Source organism: Tamandua tetradactyla, chromosome 8 (assembly GCF_023851605.1).
Source record: "Tamandua tetradactyla isolate mTamTet1 chromosome 8, mTamTet1.pri, whole genome shotgun sequence".
NCBI lineage: Eukaryota > Metazoa > Chordata > Mammalia > Pilosa > Myrmecophagidae > Tamandua > Tamandua tetradactyla.
This window is the reverse complement of record NC_135334.1, coordinates 75,585,877-75,600,312: the sequence shown is the minus strand read 5'-3', so window position 1 is coordinate 75,600,312 and position 14,436 is coordinate 75,585,877. Positions and strand designations below refer to the sequence as shown.

Here is a 14,436-nt window from a genome sequence, read left to right as displayed (position 1 = left end):
TTACCAAAATGTGAAATGAGATACATCCATTTCCCATAATTTATTTGTTTTGACCTCAAGGATTAACCCCTGATGCAAATAGGAGTACATTTAAAGGTCCACATGTTGGACAAGTCTGAACAATGTCCTGAGCTTGCTGTTTAGATAAGGACTGAAACTTCTTTCTCAGCCTTTTACTATTAAATAAGTAAATTTGTGAAGTGTCCTGGGATCTTGAATTACCCCCACAAGTGTATCTGCTTGCTGATTTTGTAATGAGAAAGGACCCGGAAGATTAGTATGAGCTCTTATATGTATGATAAAAAGGGGATTAATTCAACTTCTGACTGTTTGTAAATGTAAAAACATTCGGGATAATTCATTTCCTTCAAATAAAGAAGGTGTTTTAACTTTGGCAGACATATTCAGAATCAGAAACAATATTGAGAGATTATGAAAAACTTAGCAGCTGTAATTCAAGTATTGCAAATTCAGTGTGCTGGGCTGAGGTATAAGGCATTTTCCAACTGTTGTTTTCCCATGGGGTGACAAATGCAGCCTGTCCATTACTATTACCATCAATCAGTAAAGATGGTAATGGCTCCATCTAGCGGGGAAGCCCTAACTATTTTAGGCAAAATCCATTGTGTTCTTTTTAGAAACTGTAAAAGCTTTGACATAGGCAAGTGATTATCAATTTGTCCTTTAAAATCACTTAATGCTATTTGCCAGGAGGTATTAAAAACAGACTTTGAACCTTTCTTTGTGAGGTCACACACTATGCGATTAGGATTGTGACCTCTTAATTGATAATACCTTTGGCAACCTTTGGCTATTAAAGAGAATTTTTTGCAGATATGTGTTTAATGTTTTTGTCGATCATTTGGTTTAAAAAAAAATCCATTCTAAAACACTATTTTGCCAAAATAGGCCTGTAGGAGATTGCAGAGTAAAGAAAACAAAGTCAACAGGTTTTTCTAGATCTATTTGAACAAGCTGTCCTTCTTGAATGCATTGTTCAATTAATTGTAATTCTTGTTCAGTTGCAGTTAACTGCCTTTTGCTTAATAAATCGGAATCTCCTTGTAAAATATCAAACGGGTTCTGTAACATATAATTAGGAATCCCTAAAGTGGGTCTAATCCAGTTAATATCTCCTAACAGTTTTTGAAAATCATTTAAAGTTTGTAAATTATTCCATCTTAATTGTATTTTTTGAGGAATTATTTTAATAGCAGCTACTTGTATTCCTAAGTATAGGTAAGGCTCAGTTTATTTTTTTGAATCTTTTCTGGAGCTATTTGCAGCCCCATATTAAGGTAAAATTTTTGTAATGGCACCAAAAACCTCTTCTAAAGAGTCATCATTGTCACGTGCAATTAAAATATCATCCATATAATGAATGACAAGGGCCTCTAGAAATTTATTTCATATTTCTTGTAAAGTTGATACACAAATAGTTGACATGGTGGGACTGTTCAACATCCCTTGGGGTAAGACACACCATTGATATATTTGCATTGGAACCTGATTCTTCAATGCCAGAATAGAAAATGCAGACTTATCCACTGGATGCAAAGGAATAGCAAAAAAGCAACCTTTTAAATCGATAATCAATTTCCAAGATTGGGGAATCGCAGAGGATTGAGGAGCCCCTGGTTGAAGTGCACCCATAGGGCTCATGGCTTTATTTACTGCTCTTAAATCAGCCAGCATTCTCCATTTCCCAGATTTTCTTTTTAGTAACAAACTGGAGAATTCCATGGACTTCGGGAAGGTTCAATATGTTGTAATTGTAATTGCTCTTGAACGAGATTATGAAGGACATTCAATTTTTCTTGAAGGGGCCATTGATCTACCCATATTAGCGTTGTAATAGGCCATGTTATTGGGATAATTATGTCTCCATTTCAATGACCCCCATTATAAATTTGTCTGCTCCTTAGAATATCCTAGCCCTCAATAATCCCTTGGTTGCCTAGTGTTTTGATATTGCATCTTTAACTATGGTTGTTCTGACTTCTCTGATAAGTGGGGAATATGTAAATACGCTTCCCACTGTGAAAGCAAGTCCCTGCACTAAAGATTCAAACCAACATCTGCCACGAAAGGTTGTAATGTTAATCTTTGTCCTTCCAAGCCGGTTACTTCAAATGTTTAAGTACTTTGATAAATATCAGTTATGGTACCTATGCCAGTAAAAACAGTAGGTACCTTTTTCAATATCCAATTCTGGGACCAATATCTTTTAGCTATGATAGTTACATCAGCTCCAGTATCAATCAATCCCAGAAAAATTTTATCCTTAGTAATAGTAATTTCTGGGCAGTTGTCCCCAATAAATGTTTGCCAATAAATTGCATTTGCAATTGACCCAAAACCTCCTTGATGGTTAAAGGCAGAGAAGGAAGAACATGATAAGGTAAAAGTAGTATCTGAGCAATGCATTACCCAGTTTTAATTTGAAAAGGCTTTAAAGACTGAGCCATAATTTTTCAATTCCTCTTTATAGTCACTGTCAATTACGGGAATTGGTTTCCCGGTCTTCACTTTCAGACTTAAGGGATCTAATACTGCAGCTATTTGATGGCACAATGCCCATACTGATAATGGGACAGTCTCCCCATTTTGATAAGCCCTCCAAAGAGCCTTCATAACCAAATGCCATTGTTTTAAATTTAAAACATTACGACCGTCGGGGCAAAACCAATAACATTGTTCTTGAATGAGATCAAATAAGCTTAATAATTCAGATGTTTTAACAGAGACCCCAGTAGTTTTTAACAATGTTTTCCACACACAAATGTACTCTCCAGCTGCCTATTGTGATTATCCATTACCCTGATGCTACAAGGAAAATGCTTACTTACCAATATTTGGGATCTGATCTGAGGGCCAAATAAGGCTCTGTGCACTTGGATTTTGAACAGTGAGAGAATAAAGCAATAGGAGTCACTGCTGGGTTCTTACCAGGAGGTACCTGAAGGGTAGAAGGTCAAGAATTTGGGAAGGCTTTTACAAGTAGTGGCCAGGTGCTCTAGGGCTGACACTCCAGTCTACTCAAAGAGTAGAATCCAGGAAGGATGTGGTCTGTAAGAAGGGTCTTGTTGATAGCCCTATAGTAGTCCAATCTTTTTCATCCCTAGTCTCAGATGATGGACAAAGCCCAAGTGAGTCTTAATCATATAATGGTGTACTTCTATCACTTATCTCAAATTATAGGTAACACAGATTCTCAGCAAGAAACTTTAGGAGAATCTGTCCTTAGAATAACAATTAACTAAAACTTCATCTGTTCCTCTTCATCCTGTTCAACCACAAAATTGAGGTGACCATAAATGAGATTTTTCTTTGACAAATGAGGGCCTATGGACATCCAGGAAGAAGTCAATTAGGCTTGATGATCTCAGCAAACTGTATGAAACCCATTAGAAAAAGGGGAATTGTACCTCACTGGCATAACTTCCTTAGTTAATTGACCTCTTAAATATTTTTTCTTTGAATTTTGATCACTTAAAAGCATACTTTTCAAAACCCCTGGCCATTTTTAAAAGGTAGAATATATATATATATATATATATATATATATATACACAAAAAGAACTAATATACTACCCCAAATCAACATAGTGTAAATTTTCTCACTTTTTTACTGAAGAATATATGTCTGTGACACATTTTATGGGATTATAATTTAACCTGCCTCATGCTATCCCCTCACTTAACCATGATGATATAAATACTAGATCAAGTAAACACATAACTCTAAAAGTGATTGTAATTCATAGAATGGCTGTAGTAGAATTTAAACAAGACTTTTTTTTAACACATTGCTTCAAGAATCAGTAACTTTAACTAGATCAGTGTCTCTGATTCATGTTATCACTATTATTGATAAAGTAAGAGGTATATGCAGGTACTGGGCCGACTACATTACATGGAATTACATAAAAATTTATGCAAAGTTTAAATGTATCTTCCATTTCCTTTGGGAAAACTTCCCTAAAGCAAATTTACTGAGTCATAGGTAATGCAAACTTTGGGGGATTTCTACACAATCATAGAAATGTGAATCAAAAGTCTCCAGAGGGAGATCTAGCAGTCTAAATCATGAGCACAACTGTTTAACAGTGAGTATTGATAGTTTCTCTTTAAATATTTAATGCATGATTTTGCAAGTGGCATTCAGAAATCTTTATTACAGATTCCACCCAGTAGCCCAGGATGAAAGTAAAAACATTTTTTGGCCTCTTCCCCTGTAAGAAATAAGAGCCTCTAGAAACTGTAGACTAAGAGCCACCATCCAAACCCCCTAAAATGTCCACTTCTCATAATGTCTGCTTGGTGAATACCTCTTTCTGCCTTAGCATCCCATGGCTGGAGTCCTTGCACATCTGGCTCTCCTTCTCCTTTGGCTCCATGTACGTGGTGGCTATGGTGGGGAATGTGACTATCCGGGCCATGATAAAGGTGGAGCACAGTCTGCACCAGCCTATGTACTCCTTCCTGTGCATGTTGGCTGCCACCGAGTTGATTCTGTCAACCTCCACCATGCCCATACTGCTGGGAATTTTCTCATTTGGTACTGGTGAGAGTGGCCTTGGATGCCTGCTTGGCCCAGATGTTCCTCATCCATTGCCTTGCCACTGCTGAATCAGGCATCTTCCTTGCCATGGCTTTTGATCCCTGTGTGGCCATCTGCGATCCCTCTGCCACACCTTGGTGCTCACTGACAGGGTGGTTGTGTTTGTGTGTCACTGCCCTCCTCCAGGGGCTAGTTTACATTGAACAACTGCCCTCTGATACATCTGCAGATGTCCTACCCAACCCAAATAACTTCCCACCTCCTGCACACATGACTTTGACTTCCTTAGCATGTGATGATAACACAGTCAATAGCTTACATGGAAAGGGAACTGGCTTCCTGGTATTGATCCTGCATTTATCAGCCATTGCTGCCTCCTATATAATGATATTCACAGCTGTAATGGGTTTGGCCACCCCTGAGGCCAGGAGTAAAACCCTGGGAATGTGTGATTCTCCTATCTGTGCTGTCCTTGTCTTCTATATCCCCATTTCTGTTTCCTCTCTCACCCACCATTTTTGCTATCATGTGCCTCCCCACATCCATATCCTTTTAGCCAACTATTATCTCTTCATTCCACCCATCCTTGATCCAAATGTCTAATCTGTCTGCAACAAATAGATCTGAGAGAGACTTCTTCACATTCTCAAGGCAGGGACTTAACCTAAGTAACTGTCCTACAAAAAGGAAAAGACTCTAACTGGGGAAGTCTATGCAATTCCTACAGCCTACCCAAACTGTGGGAATAGGGGTCTCAGAAGAATGTTAGTCTGTTCTGTTTTATCATGAATCTTCAGGTCACTGTAGACTTGTGATGGTTAGGTTCTCATGTCACCTTGTCCAAGTGATGATGCCTGGTTGTCTGATCAAGAAAGCACTGGCCTGACCATTGCTGCAAGCATATTTCCTGGCTGACTATTAAACTGGGGGGCTGGTTTATTAAATCATCGTGTAAGTTGGTTGCAGATGTGGCTGACTACATCTGCGATCAGTTAAGGAATGCCTCCCATGATGAGATAATCCAATCAGTTGAGGTCTTTTAAGGAGGAAGAGAAGCTTTTTCATTGCTTCAACCTGTGAGCCTCTCCTGTGGAGTTTGTCCAGACCCTTCATTGGAGCTGCCAGTTTCACAGTTTGCCCTACGGATTTTGGACTTTTCCATGCCCACAGTAGCATGACACCTTCTATAAATCTCGTTTTTACAGATACCTCCTATTGATTCTGTCTCTCTAGTGAACCTTGCTAATACAAGACCCAATATCTCAAAGTGGAGAGCAGAAAACAGGACGTGAGTTTTATACTATATTATCCTTTTTTGTACCTACTTAATATCATAAAATTCAGTACAATAAATACAAGAATGTAGATCACAGAAAGTAACGTTATTTCTATAGGTTGTCTTCTTGGTAGAGAATTCCAAGTTTTTCTTTAAAGACTGTTATAAAAACAGTTTCTAGAAGAAAAAATCATAGTACAGCACCTTTTTAAAGATGTTTACAGATTTTATTTGTAAAAGAAGAAAGCTCTATCTGCATTGGTAAGCTTTTCCAAACCATTTGAACAGCCACAGGAAGGTCGTTTTGCTGAGCATAGAGGCAATAGGAACCAGAGAACTCTTAATCTAATGGGACTTTAAAAATGAGACATTACTGCCCACAGGAATTAAAATTTCAAACTCAGACACTTCTTCATTTAAATAGATGAATGGGTATGCAAAAGTTAACTGGGAACAGGAGGGAAGCAACAGGGAAGATATTAAGAGATACTGTTTCAGTGGCCCTGAAAATGCATACAGGGGGACAGCAGCCACACAGAAATAATGACATGACATGGAGGAAGACGACAGTGAGGATGTTGATGTGCAAGAGGTTGGGTAAAGACTGATCAAAGATAAATGGGGGCCTATGGTAGATAGAAACCTCAAAATAACTCGGATCTCTTTGAAGGATTCTTGACTTTTTTTTTTTATCATAAACATTTCATAATTAAAAAGCTACTTCAGGCCAGAAACTGGGAGGAGTTTTTGGCAGTATATAAAAAAATGGAATGGGGCTATCATTTCCTTTTATACTAATCCAGAAACATAATTATGTCTCTTTGTTCTAAAACATATCCTTAGGTCATATGACCTCCTCAATTTATAAACCATAGCATCGAAGAAAGCTAAAGTAACTTATCTTAAGTTCAAGGAAAATCATCATCTTAATATTTTGAAAGATAGCTTTAAAAGCTAGTGATTTGAGCCAGAGCTGGAGTACAAACCTCATATCTCCAACAAGGTGAGGGAAACTTGGAATGTCATGTTCTTTTCTAATATTTAACTTGAATTCCTAGTTGATTCCAAGGTTCCATCTCCTCAAAACCCTAAGACTAATCCTAGGATTTGCTGGAGCATATTAATCTTTCTCTTTCACTTTGGAGTGAGGAATGGTCATTCCCTCATGACCTTATCAAGGTTCCTGGAGGCCAGTGCCAAAGTCAAATTCTTTTACTGGGGGATGTCCTGGTTTGAAACTGTTTTTTTCTGAGGTACATGACATGTTCTTTAATCTTCATTCACTGTTACTGGGTGGGATCTTTTCTTGTTTTCATGGAGATGTAACCCATCTAATTGCTGGTGGTACTTTTACCATGGAGATGTACCCACTCATTCAAGGTGGTTTCCATGGAGATGTCCCCACACATTCAAGTTGGGGTTGCTTACTGGAATCCTTTAAGAAGAAATAGTTTTGGAGAAAACTGCAGAACCAACAAAGCCCATGCAGCTAGAGAATTTTAGAGATGCAGAAGGAACGCATCCCCCAGGAAAGACTTCTGAAATGAGAAGAGAAAGCTAGCAGATGTCCCTATGTGCCTTCCCAGCTGACAGAAGTGTTCTGGACCCATCAGCCTTTCTTGAATCAAGGTATCTTTCCCTGGATGCCTTAGTTTGTACACTTGCATGGGTTTAGCAGTGTAAACTTGAAACTTAATGAATTACCCTTCTTAAAAGCCACTCTGTTTCTGGCATATTGTATTCTGGCAGCTTTAACAAAGGAAAACAGATTTTAACAAAGGAAACCAGGGAAGTGGGGTGCTGCTGCAGTTTGCAAATAAAAAACATGTTGGAATGGTCTTTTCTTTTTGTTAGTTTCTATAGCATATAACTCTTTTTAGTTTTCTTTTAACATTTGTTGTTTGTTTTTACTGTGAAACATCATATATACAAAATAAACTTCCAAATAATACATTTTAAAAAGTAGTTATAGAATAGATTTTAAAGTTTGGTATGGTTTATAGTTCCATGACTTGTTTTTTCTTCTAGTTGCTCCCAGACACTGGAGACCAAAAGAAATATCAATATAATGATTCAGCAGTCATACTCATTTGTTAAATCTTATCTTCTGTTATACTCCTTTTCACTTTTTTTGTGAAAAACAACATTCAAAAAAGCACATTTCAAAGTACATTGCAAACAATTAATTGTAGAACAGATCTCAGAGTTTAAAATGGCTTACAGGTCCATGACTCTTCTTTTTTTCTTCTTCTTCTTCCAGCTGCTCCAAGACACTGGAGACCAGCACTCATACATATTTTTTGAACAGTATTTTCTCTGTATAGCTCCACCATCACCATCTTTCTCCCACTCTGAGCTATGACAATTCTAAATTTCCCATGTTGGAAGGGGCTGTTGATAATATGGGATGGGGGATGGGGGGTGGAACTAGCTGATGTTCTGGAGAGGCTGGCACCTCTGCATTTTAGGACTCATCTGGTCCAGTGACCTATATGGAGGCTGTAGGCTTGTACATGGAACTTTTGTAGAATCTATATGATACCCTATGTAATCTTTAGGATTGACAGGAAAGGTTTTGTTTGGGGGTTGGCAAGTTATGATAGGCAGCAATGTCTAATTGAAGCTTGTGTAAGAGTGACCTCCAGAGTAGTTTCTCGCCTCTATTTGAACTCTCTCAGTCACTGATACCTTATTTGTTACACTTCTTCTCACCCCCCCCCCCCCCTTTTAGTCAGGATGGCATTGTTGATCCCATGGTGCCAGGTCCAGGCTCATTCCTGGGAGTCTTCTCCCATGACACCAGGGAGACTCTCAACCCTGGTCCCATGTAGAGGGGAGGCCAATGGTTTCACTTGCAGAGTTAGGCTTAACAAGAAAGAGGTCACATCTAAGCAAAAAACAGTCCTCCAGAGGTGACTCTAGGCATGCCTATAAATAGGCTAAGCCTCTCCACTACATATACAAACTTCACAAGAACTAAGCCTCAAAATCAAGGGCTTGGTCTTGATTTGGGTGTCCCTAAAGTTTGACACAGTATCTGGGGCTTCCCCCAGTGGTAAAGTTTAATAGTTCCATAGTTTTTTATCCCATCCCTCAAGGAACTTAGCCAATACTTTTCATTATCTGCTTAATATACTCCGGGATGTATCCAGGCATTATATTAAGCTATACAGGATTAAAGCCTCTCATTCTTATTCTGCACTCCCTGTTGTTTTGATTGTTTAAATGATCTATCCAGCTCTTTCTCCGCCGGCGCTCCCGCCACCATCTAGCCATCCTGTTCCTCTTTCTCCACCGGCGGCACTCCCACCGCCATCTTGCCCTTCTCTTTCCCCTTCTACTCCAGCGGCGCTCCATCCGCCATCTTATCCTTCCCTTTCTCCTCCTACTCCAGCGGCTCTCCAACCACCACTGTGCCCTCTTCTGCCTTCACTGGCTCCTCTGCCACCATCCTCAACAGCCTTGCCATCCTCACCTTTCCTCCTCCAGAACAGCTACTAGGGGAGTAGAAACGATACAGAACAGCTCCCGGAGCCATGACAGAGATAAAAAAGACAGCGTACCCCATCCTGGAATAGCTGACTGGCTGGGAGAACCCGCTCCGGTGAGATCGCCGAGGGGCGCGGGCTTCCCCGGGCAGGGCGGCAAGCAGCCGGAGTCCCTCCCCTCCTCCTTCCTGGGCCAGCTGGCAGAATTGGGCAGGTGGTCCCCTCAAGCCACAGTGGCTGGCGCCCCCACCACGCACGGCCCCCCGGACCAACTGAGAGAATTCGATCAGAAATCCCCAGGCCACGGAGAACGGTGACCGGGGGGGGTCCCTTGCAAACACGTGACTTCCTGGTCTGGCTGGGAACGGTGCACTCTCCCGGACTGCGGCGGCTGGTGCCCTCCCACCGCACTTGGCACCCCTGGCCGACTAGGAAATTCGGACAGGCGCTCTCCCGGGCTGCGGCGGCCGGCGACACTCCTCGCATTCAGATCCCCGGGCCGGCTGGCACTCTTCCAAGCTGCTTCGGCTGGCGAACCTCCCCCACGGCGAGAGTTTTCCAAACTTAAAGGACCCACAGCACCTTTTACTGGTGGGACCCGCAGACAAACGTGTGCCACGAGCGTCACCTACTGGGCAGGATAAGAAAAACAGAACCCAGAGATTTCACAGAAAAATCTTTCAACCTGCTGGGTCCAACACCCAGGGAAATCTGACTAAATGCCCAGACGCCAGCAGAAGATAACGGATCACGCTCAGAAAATTGATAATATGGCCCAGTCAAAGGAACAAACCAATAGTTCAAATGAGATACAGGAGCTGAGACAACTAATGCTGAATATACGAACAGAAATGGAAAACCTCTTCAAAAACGAAATCGATAAATTGAGGGAGGACATGAAGAAGACATGGGCTGAACAAAAAGAAGAAATAGAAAAACTGAAAAAACAAATCACAGAACTTATGGAAGTGAAGGATAAAGTAGAAAAGATGGAAAAAACAATGGAACCTACAATGATAGATTTAAAGAGACAGAAGATAGAATTAGTGACTTGGAGGATGGAACATCTGAATTCCAAAATGAAACAGAAACTATCGGGAAAAGAATGGAAAAATTTGAACAGGGTATCAGGGAACTCAAGGACAATATTTACCGCACAAATATACGTGTTGTGGGTGTCCCAGAAGGAGAAGAGAATGGAAAAGGAGGAGAAGAACTAATGGAGGAAATTATCACTGAAAATTTCCCAACTCTTATGAAAGACCTAAAATTACAGATCCAAGAAGTGCAGCGCACCCCAAAGAGATTAGACCTAATTAGGCATTCCCCAAGACACTTACTAGTTAGAATGTCAGAGGTCAAAGAGAAAGAGAGGATCTTGAAAGCAGTGAGAGAGAAGCAATCCATCACATACAAGGGAAACCCAATAAGACTATGGGTAGATTTCTCAGCAGAAACCATGGAAGCTAGAAGACAGTGGGATGATATATTTAAATTACTAAAAGAGAAAAACTGCCAACCAAGACTCCTATATTCAGCAAAATTGTCCTTCAAAAATGAGGGAGAAATTAAAACATTCTCAGACAAAAAGCCACTGAGAGAATTTGTGACCAAGAGATCAGCTCTGCAAGAAATACTTAAGGGAGCACTAGAGTCAGATACAAAAAGACAGAAGAGAGAGGTATGGAGAAGAGTGTAGAAAGAAGGAAAGTCAGATATGATATATATAATACAAAAGGCAAAATGGTAGAGGAAAATATTATCCAAACAGTAATAACACTAAATGCTAATGGACTGAATTCCCCAAACAAAAGACATAGACTGGCAGAATGGATTAAAAAACAGGATCCTTCTATATGCTGTCTACAGGAAACACATCTTAGACCCAAAGATAAACATAGGTTGAAGGTGAAAGGTTGGGAAAAGATATTTCATGCAGATAACAACCAGAAAAGAGCAGGACTAGCTATACTAGTATCCAACAAATTAGACTTCAAATGTAAAGCAGTTAAAAGAGACAAAGAAGGACACTATCTACTACTAAAAGGAACAATTAAACAAGAAGACATAACAATCATAAATATTTATGCACCGAACCAGAATGCGCCAAAATATGTGAGGAATACACTGCAAACACTGAAAAGGGAAATAAACACATATACCATAATAGTTGGAGACTTCAATTCACCACTCTCATCAATGGACAGAACATCTAGACAGAGGATCAATAAAGAAATAGAGAATCTGAATATTACTATAAATGAGCTAGACTTAACAGACATTTATAGGACATTACATCCCACAACAGCAGGATATACCTTTTTCTCAAGTGCTCATGGATCATTCTAAAAGATGGACCATATGCTGGGTCACAAAGCAAGTCTTAACAAATTTAAAAAGATTGAAATCATACACAACACTTTCTCAGATCATAAAGGAATGAAGTTGGAAATCAATAATAGGCCGAGTGCCAGAAAATTCACAATTACGTGGAGGCTCAACAACACACTCTTAAACAACGAGTGGGTCAAAGAAGAAATTGCAAGAGAAATTAGTAAATAACTCAAGGCGAATGAAAATGAAAACACAACATACCAAAGCTTATGGGATGCAGCAAAGGCAGTGCTAAGAGGGAAATTTATTGCCCTAAATGCCTATATCAGAAAAGAAGAAAAGGCAAAAATTCAGGAATTAACTGTCCACTTGGAAGAACTGGAGAAAGAACAGCAAACTATTCCCAAAGTAAGCAAAAGGAAAGAAATAACAAAGATTAGAGCAGAAATAAATGAAATTGAAAACATGAAAACAATAGAGAAAATCAATAAGACCAGAAGTTGGTTCTATGAGAAAATCAATAAGATTGATGGGCCCTTAGCAAAATAGACAAAAAGAAGAAGAGAGCGGATGCAAATAAATACGATCAGAAATGGAAGAGGAGACATAACTACTGACCTCACAGAAATAAAGGAGGTAATAACAGGATCCTATGAACAACTTTACGCTAATAAATACAACAATTCAGATGAAATGGACGGGTTCCTGGAAAGACATGAACAACCAACTTTGACTCAAGAAGAAATAGATGACCTCAACAAACCCATCACAAGTAAAGAAATTGAATTAGTCATTCAAAAGCTTTCTAAAAAGAAAAGTCCAGGACCAGACGGCTTCACATCTGAATTCTATCAAACATTCCAGAAAGAATTAGTACCAACCCTGCTCAAACTCTTCAAAAAAATCGAAGCGGAGGAAAAACTACCTAATTCATTCTATGAAGCCAACATCACCCTCATACCAAATCCAGGCAAAGATATTACAAAAAAAGAAAACTGCAGGCCAATCTCTCTAATGAATATAGATGCAAAAATCCTCAATAAAATTCTAGCAAATCGAATCCAGCAACACATTAAAAGAATTATACATCATGACCAAGTAGGATTCATCCCAGGTATGCAAGGATGGTTCAACATAAGAAAATCAATTAATGTAATACACCATATCAACAAAACAAAGCAGAAAAATCACATGATCATCTCAATTGATGCAGAGAAGGCATTTGACAAGATTCAACATCCTTTCCTGTTGAAAACACTTCAAAAGATAGGAATACAAGGGAACTTCCTTAAAATGATAGAGGAATATATGAAAAACCCACAGCTAATATCATCCTCAATGGGGAAAAATTGAAAACTTTCCCCCTAAGATCAGGAACAAGACAAGGATGTCCATTATCACCATTATTATTCAACATTGTGTTGGAGGTTCTAGCCAGAGCAATTAGACAAGAAAAAGAAATACAAGGTATCAAAATTGGAAAGGAAGAAGTAAAACTATCACTGTTTGCAGACAATATGATACTATACATCGAAAACCCAGAAAAATCCACAACAAAACTACTAGAGCTAATAAATAGTACAGCAAAGTAGCAGGTTACAAGATCAACATTCAAAAATCTGTAACATTTCTATACACTAGTAATGAACAAGCTGAGGGGGAAATCAAGAAATGAATCCCATTTACAATTGCAACTAAAAGAATAAAATACCTAGGAATAAATTTAACTAAAGAGACAAAAGACCTATACAAAGAAAACTACAAAAAACTGTTAAAAGAAATCACAGAAGACCTAAATAGATGGAAGGGCATACCGTGTTCATGGATTGGAAGACTAAATACAGTTAAGATGTCAGTTCTATCTAAATTGATTTACAAATTCAATGCAATACCAGTCAAAATCCCAACAACTTATTTTTCAGAAATAGAAAAACCAATAAGCAAATTTATCTGGAAGGGCAGCGTGCCCTGAATTGCTAAAAGTATCTTGAGGGAAAAAAACGAAGCTGGAGGTCTCGCGCTGCCTGACTTTAAGGCATATTATGAAGCCACAGTGGTCAAAACAGCATGGTATTGGCATATAGATATATTGACCAATGGAATTGAATAGAGTGCTCAGATATAGACCCTCTCATCTATGGACATTTGATCTTTGAAAAGGCAGTCAAGCCAACTCACCTGGGACAGAACAGTCTCTTCAATAAATGGTGCCTAGAGAACTGGATATCCATATGCAAAAGAATGAAACAGGACCCATATCTCACACCCTATACAAAAGTTAACTCAAAATGGATCAAAGATCTAAACATTAGGTCTAAGACCATAAAACAGTTAGAGGAAAATGTAGGGAGATATCTTATGAAACTTACAATTGGGGGTGGTTTTATGGACCTTAAACCTAAAGCAAGAGCACTGAAGAAGGAAATAAATAAATGGGAACTCCTCAAAATTAAACACTTTTGTGCATCAAAGAACTTCATCAAGAAAGTAGAAAGACAGCCTACACAATGGGAGACAATATTTGGAAATGACATATCAGATAAAGGTCTAGTATCCAGAATTTATAAAGAGATTGTTCAACTCAACAACAAAAAGACAGCCAACCCAATTACAAAATGGGAAAAAGACTTGAACAGACACCTCTCAGAAGAGGAAATACAAATGGCCAAAAGGCACATGAAGAGATGCTCAATGTCCCTGGCCATTAGAGAAATGCAAATCAAAACCACAATGAGATATCATCTCACACCCACCAGAATGGCCATTATCAACAA

General features: G+C 39.1%; 1 pseudogene; it reads left to right on the top strand.

Annotated features, from left to right (window-relative positions):
* The first annotated feature begins 4,207 nt into the window (after nucleotides 1-4,207).
* On the top strand, nucleotides 4,208-5,227 carry LOC143643486 (olfactory receptor 52M1-like; annotated as a pseudogene).
* Nucleotides 5,228-14,436: the final 9,209 nt, after the last annotated feature.